Source organism: Lepeophtheirus salmonis, chromosome 12 (assembly GCF_016086655.4).
Source record: "Lepeophtheirus salmonis chromosome 12, UVic_Lsal_1.4, whole genome shotgun sequence".
In the NCBI taxonomy this organism is placed as follows: Eukaryota; Metazoa; Arthropoda; class Copepoda; order Siphonostomatoida; family Caligidae; genus Lepeophtheirus; species Lepeophtheirus salmonis.
This window is the reverse complement of record NC_052142.2, coordinates 10,137,093-10,144,704: the sequence shown is the minus strand read 5'-3', so window position 1 is coordinate 10,144,704 and position 7,612 is coordinate 10,137,093.

Genomic DNA, 7,612 nt, shown 5'->3' with positions numbered 1-7,612 from the left:
CTTGCCTAATTGCATTTTAGTATTTGCTCCAATTGAAATATCAAAATTCCCAGGACGGTTAATTTCCTATTCTGGTTTAATATTTTGAAGATGTGGATAGTCTAAAACAGTTATCAGTACTGGCATTATATTTTCAGACAAATTTTTAACTTCACAAGTAGAAAATCTACTCAATTTTCCCTATCCATGCCTTACATCTAAATTATGCATCCAATATTTTTACACTTCATTCCATCCACAATACTAGAAGAAACAAATCCTTCTTCGTTTTTAAATTGATATTCCCAACTAATAAAGAAGAAATTTAATATACCTGAAACTTTTCATAAAATTCAATTCTAATATTAACTCCAAACACTATTTTAGTGGCCTAAAACCAAACAATTAAAATAGACATCATACCTGAATAATTGATATTTTCAAGGTCCTATATCTTTAGCTATCAAATAGGACATTTACTTAGGTTATAATTTTTACTAGAGCAATTGGTGAAAGAAGTAACATGAAAATAAATTAAGGTATTAACCATTAAAGATTCGATTCAGACCTATTATCATTAGCCTCACTGCTTTTAAAACATATTTCAATAACTTTTCCATAGAAAATTCTTGTGTTGACTCACTTTCAACAATTTCTAACATTATTTAAGTTAAAAAAATATTAACGAATTATGAAACTACTTTTCTTCCTTATATTTATTACTAGAAACTGACAAACTTGACACTCGAATAATACCGAACACATGAGATCCGACTTTCAATAGTTTACTTATTAAGCTAAGTTTATTTCTTTTTTTACTAATTACACAATTGGAGGTTTCCAAATCCCTCAAAAACAGCTGAATTTTTCAATCCAATACAGGAAGAGACAATTGTAGCGACTAAATAATCCTTATTCGGAAGCTTAGATTTCACCTTTTTCATTTCTTTAAGCCTATTCAGTTCATTTTTTAATCTCCTAATTTTGTGTGTACAACTTCCAATTACTTTGTACATTGATTACTTTTTGTGAAATGTCTAACATGACAATCTGTAGTTTATTTACCAGTCCTCATAGCATGATCATTGTTATGTTACCATTTGAACGGAAAGGCTTGCATTTGGCAGAACAAGATCATTTCTAAACACCCCTATTATCCTTCAAGTTTAAATAACAATATAATAGCACGACCATACAACGGGGTATTTGTGCTACTACATCCAATTCTAAAACTTAGTTTACACTAAATTTTGTTCAGTAATGTTTTTTTTATTTTTTACATTTAATAAACTTTCAAATACTAATGTCTTCCTTTTTTTGTCATTCATGGCTTGATGTCTCTCGTAAGCTAGGTTATCTATTAATGAGATGGTCTGCAATTTGTAATTATTCCATATAGACATTGCACGTTGTGCTTATTTTCTTCCAATTGGTTATGTGTGTTAGAAAACTGCCGCGTCCAGTGCAGGCTTGTATAATGAGTCTCAATTTTTCTTTTCCAAGCTTGACACACTTCGACTTCACCTTATTATTATGTATATATTTCATACTTTGATCTTTTTTATATCGGTCACTCCAATATTGATAGAAATAGTAATGAATTACCTTCTTTATGTAGTTTGGAGGCGTCCCAATAGTCAACTGTTTTTGGCTCTCATTATCCCGTTTTGGAAAATAGTCTGCAACATCTTTTCCTTTAATCTCAGAATGTCCTTTGCACCATTCTAGATGTATATTTTTCTCCCTTTGATGATAGTTTCTTTACATTTTAAAACTTCTTTACTTGTAGTAAGTGGATTAAAGATTGCAACAATTTGAACGATCAAGCGATCAGAGATTACTCCTCGATATAAGATATGTATTGGCCTTGACAAAAGTCACAAAACCACTATGAATGAGTTGAAAAGGAAACCTTCCGCCCGTAAGGGAATGCTTACACCTTGCTCACGCTTCATGCGTGACATTATTGGGAAAATTGCTGGATTCTTCACTTATGAGAGAAGAGGAATGGAGTTGTTCATAATCTCAAAGAATAAGCGTATTGGCTCCCACGTCAGAACCAGAAGGAAGTGTGAATAGATGAGCCCCGTTCTCCAAGAGATAAACAAAAAAAATTAATTAACCTTTTTATTTCATCCATAACATTTCAGAATAAAATTGTCATTTACTTTTTAAAAAAAACAGTTGCAACAATTGCCGATTCGAAGTCTAATCTGATTATTACATTGTTCATTGTTTTTTCGTCCTTGAGAAGAGCTTCTACACCTGGGGATATGGCGAAAATCTCTGCTTGAAACACAAAAGCATCTTTATGCAATGAAGCCATTGAATGAAAAATTAATGCATCACCTTACGGGAGGAACGTTTCTTTTTCAACTCATTCTTAGTGGTTGTGTGACCTATGTCAAGGCACATCTCGCAGGGTTGTTAAATTCATTTTCAGAATTAAGGTCTGGCAGAGGAGTTTTCCCAGTGATACTTCTTCAACACTATGACGGAATTTCCAAGGATTTCTTGTTCTTTATAGTCCATTCTAGAACCTCTAAGTAATTTTTCGAAGAAGATTCTACAATGGAGCTATATCTGGAGATACTTCTTCAGCATTATGCTCGGAGAATCTTGAGTTTTTTTATCTAAATTTTAAACCCATAACATTTCAGAGTTAGAGTCAGGTGACTTCTATCTCTTGAAAGATATAGCACTGATTTCTTCTAATAGCCACTCTTGGTGGGCATTTATTTTCTCTTTTTAGATTATGACAGAACGAGAAGAGGAGCAACCGTCTTGGAAACTTGAACGTAGGAGTTTATATTCCTGTTTCTCTTCCTCTTCTCATACACACACCTTTTTCAACGTTCTCTATTATGTGCCCGCAGAGTCCCATAGTCCCAGAATATCTAAGAGATTGTCTTCACTTGATTGCAATCCACACAGTGCATTCGAGTGTCATTAAAATGTCTCCCAGTTAAGAAGACCCCCGACGATATCCGATAATCTAGGTACATTTCTGTAGGATTGAGTTCTGTATCCGAAATAGTCTTGAGATATTGATCTATTTTTCCATATTGACTGTTGCCCTAACAAACTTATATCTGAAGATCATCCTGTGCCAAGTTGATCCTCATCTTTCTATTTCGGATATTATATGGACTCCCTTGCCTCGTAATTTGGTTAAGTTTTGTAATTATTCGTATTCGTTTTATTTTTTGAGCAGAATATCACCATGTCGTTTGGTTATTCTATGTGAAACTCTGTATAAGGCATAAGAAATACTAAAGTATAAAATAATATGCACGTAAAAGAGTCCAAAACAATTTTATCTTCATGATTGTCCCAATGTTCATGTGACCCACTGATTGTACTTATGCTGATAATCTCGATTTACATAGCCTTTTTTTCGTTGACCATAAATCCTTTAGGGATATAATGGGTTTCCATCTTCATATTGTATTCCACTGGAGTATCTATCTTTTCATGTACTCTTTTCGAGAAGTACTCTCACTTTTCTGATTGATCCATTCTTCATCACAGAACAGATATTGACCAATCAGTCTAGTGAAGGTTAATAAAGAATTGACGTTATATTGAGGATTGTGGTGGATCCTGTGTAATATTTTCTTGTTTTTGTTTTGTTTTTCTTGGCCCGGAGTTAGGGCGGTTTATTGTCCTCAAAATAATCTCATCAAAGTAACAGCAACATAACTAGACTCTAAAACAAACAAACACTCAAAATAACCAACATATCGATGTTTAAAATAACAGAAATTATAAAATACCTACATAGAATATTTACACATCTAAAATTTGTTTATCATTTAAAATATATCATTCATAATCAGTAAATCTTCTATCCAGAGCTTTTGATTTATTTTCAATCGATAATAGTCTATAAACTGTAGACACAAATTTCAATGTAATAATATTAGCTTTCATTAAGTCTGACAATAAGTAGATATCCCCCTCATCAACAATTCCTACATATTGTTTAATTCTTATTCTTCCATTCTGTGAATAAAGACACTTGATGAATAAATGAATATCATCCTCTTCTTCCTTCCCACACAGTCTACAAATACATGTACCATTCTTTTTCACCTATTTATTTGTAGGCAGTGAATTTGTAATCAGCTTATAATTTACCTGCCTTTTGTAATGGGAAATCAGAAGGCTCTGAATACTTTTTAAAATGACCTTGGCACATTTGTTGATCCCCCATCTCAACAAAATCTGCTGTGTTGTACTTACATTTCAGGCACATATTATCTTCATTACAATTGGTACACTTATAAAGGTTTTCCTAGTAATCTTTCAGAGTTGCAGCAATTTCGTTTGGATCTTCAGTGATCCTACCTTGTTTATTGAATAGAGTCTTCAAACTTTTCTTCCTTTGTTTTATATTCTCCATTCTCTGAAGAGGTATCTGCCCTTTAAAGTATTAGTTCCAATCTTTAACCTACAACAGATTATCTTCCCTCTAGTGTCTTCTCCAACCAAGTCCTCAACTTCTTCATATATTTCCACTCTGGCCTTTTGCTCATATGCGAGGCTTTCGAGATACGCACAGCATTTTTTTTTCTTGGACCTTCGAACCATGATTTCTAAGAAAACCTCTGCATCTTTTGAGCATTTTTTCCAAATCATCGCCCGTAGCAACACACTTATGATTCAAACAATTGTTCAGAGGGTTTTATTATAATTTCCAACTCGTTCTTTACACTATTTTCTCACCAAAAGCTCATATTAAGCTTCCATACCTTTTTGATATTAGGCCTCTTGACACTCAAGGTCGAAGAAATGGGAGAATGGTCAGAGTAAAATCTCGACAATAGCGAGTATTGTTTAACATTTTCTCTCAAGTCATTGGAGACCAAATATCTTTTAAGTCTTGCCGATTTTATTATCTGCTCTTTAGATTTAATTTCAAATGTGTGCTGCGGTAAAGTACCACATTCCTAAATGAGTAATCAATTCTTTTATTTTGATTACAGCACCACGATTATTTCCATGGATATAATTCATTGTGTCCTTAACGAAGTAATTCACAGTATTAAAATCATTCATTATAATGGCAGACATTCGTTCAAGCCGATCATATAGATATTTATTGGCAATATCGTTTAAAAAAAGGGGTCATCAACATTTAGGCCATAAAGTGCAGCTGTTCTTATCAGGTACCCTTCCTTTTTTATATTGCAAACAACAAAATTTCCAGCCCTGTCCTTTTCCACGGTCTTGTATTCAATACATTTTCTTATCAGTAGTATAACACCTCTCGATGGATGATTTTCTCTCTGGGTGGTATAGCATCACACTATATTGTAATCCTCAGTAATGGGAAACATGTTAGTGTTTTCCTTAACTCTTGTGTCAACTAGAGCCACTATTTCAGCATCAACATAACATACCATTTATTTTAATATTTTCCTTCTCCTCTCATAACTGGCAATAGAATTCACATTAAGGGCTACAATATTCATAATTTGCTTATAAATCAGTATTAGGTTCCATTCTTTCATTCAGCTCTCCAATGTCTGTTACATCTTCAGAAGCACTATTTTCCTTTGATCTCTTCTCTTCCGACTCTTTCACAGGACTTGATGTCCCTTTTTGGAATCTTCTTATAAAGGGGTTTAAGACTTAGGGTAGGCTTCTGGAGCCCCTCTTTTCGTTTTCTCAATACAATTCTCCAGTCATCTCTTAGGCGAATAGTGCTTGCAACTTTAGATGTGGAACTAGTTACTTGTTCTTATAACTATTCGATACGATCGTTATTATTCTCTCTAATTTCCTGTTTGTTGGGCAGCTTATCCTGTAGATCTGAATGTATTTGTCCATCCTTAACCCCTAATTTAAGACCTTTCGGATTTGTTGAGATCTCCTCAACATTCTCCATGGAGTACTCTGGTTCATTTTTATTAGAGACAGAGTCATACACATATACAGTCCTGCTTATATTACTTTCTATTCGCTTTGGGAGTTCCAATTTTTTTCTGAACTTTTCCTCAAAGTCATCAAAAGAAGTACTTTTCTCCTCCTTGCAATTTCTTGTTTTATGTAAAAATTCAAGACATTTAAAAAATTGCAATTGCTGCACTTGCAAAGTTAATTCCACCTTTTTTCCTTTAACTGGGACAATTGCAGGAATTAGCTTGGGTGATATGATTTTAAATTTCAAACACCCTGAGCTTATCTTATTTACTTTTTCTAACAATCATTTTTTTCACCCAATCTCAATGCTGAAAGGAGTTTGGTATATTTTCTATTTTCCCACTAAGCAATCCATATTTTTTCATAATTTCCTTCAGCTTCACAAGATCAACCACGGATCCCTTTTTAATTGTTACTTCGACAGGTTCCTGTAACATCATTATTCTTTTTAGTCCCCACACACTGAATGATATCCCTTGATTAATATTCTGCAATTTTTTTAAGTGTTTAAACTTCAAGCGAACATTCATTGGGGTTTTCATAGTAAGTATTATAAGGCCTGCTCCAATTTTACAGTCATTAATGCGGTTGATATCATCTTCTTGAATTTCCAAACTATATAAATAACCTTTCATAATGGAGAATGTCAGGGGAAAATCCCTTTCGAGGAACACCATTATAATCATTCCATTCAATATTGACTTTTCTCGAAATCGCATTATTATGTTCGGTCTTTAGATTTTTCTTTTTTGAAAGACTAGATGTATAGTAAAACTCTTGTTGATCTATTTTTCTTTTTGAACTTCCTTTGTCCTTTTCTTGATCCCTACACCTTGATCCTTTCTTCTTCCCATTTTTATCTAACTTTTCAACTTCAATATCAATTCCAGAGGTCGAATTCTTCCCAATCCGCGAACCCTGCTCCTCCACGACGCCCCATATGACACCACCCTTTGAGCAAAAGTATAACTTCCTTTCGATGAAGACGGAAGGTCAATTAAGTATCACTAAACCACAAAGATTTATTTTCACAAAATAAAGAAGAATGCAAACGTCTAACGTCACTCCTTCTTTGTTCTATATTTTCTATTATTACGTAATATGTTCCTTCGTTTGTGAGGTATAAGTAATATTAGTACAAGTTTCATTATCACTCATATTACCTTCATTAATGTTACTGTTATTATGATAAACTGTAACATAGTAGTTATTGTTACGAGTACATTGTCGAGTTCTTGGCTTTGAGGCTTAATCGACGTCGTCAACATATTCAATATCTTTAATTTTCTTGTCACGTTGTAGGGGCTTGTTCATTGAAATAGTTTCACACGATATATAATAAGTATTAACAACTCTTGGGTGAAATCTAGGTATGGTTCTGGCTTTCCATTTATTTTGATTTTTATGTTACAATGCTTAATTATATCGATGACTTCATAAGGTATATACATACTTAATAGAAATACAAAGTTATACCATAAAGTGTGTACGACTTATGTTAGACTTCCACCATACTTTTTAATAATGATGTCATAGAATATGGTTGGTTACTTGTTTTCGTCAAAATCTGTCGGTTTTGCCCGGTTACGATACATCAAATTGAAAATTCTAGCAAAGCCAGTTACAAAATGGTCTGACCTTGTATTTCTATTAACATTTGGTCCGTGGAAAAATGAAAAAAGATTTTGATTATCTATAGTTTGAG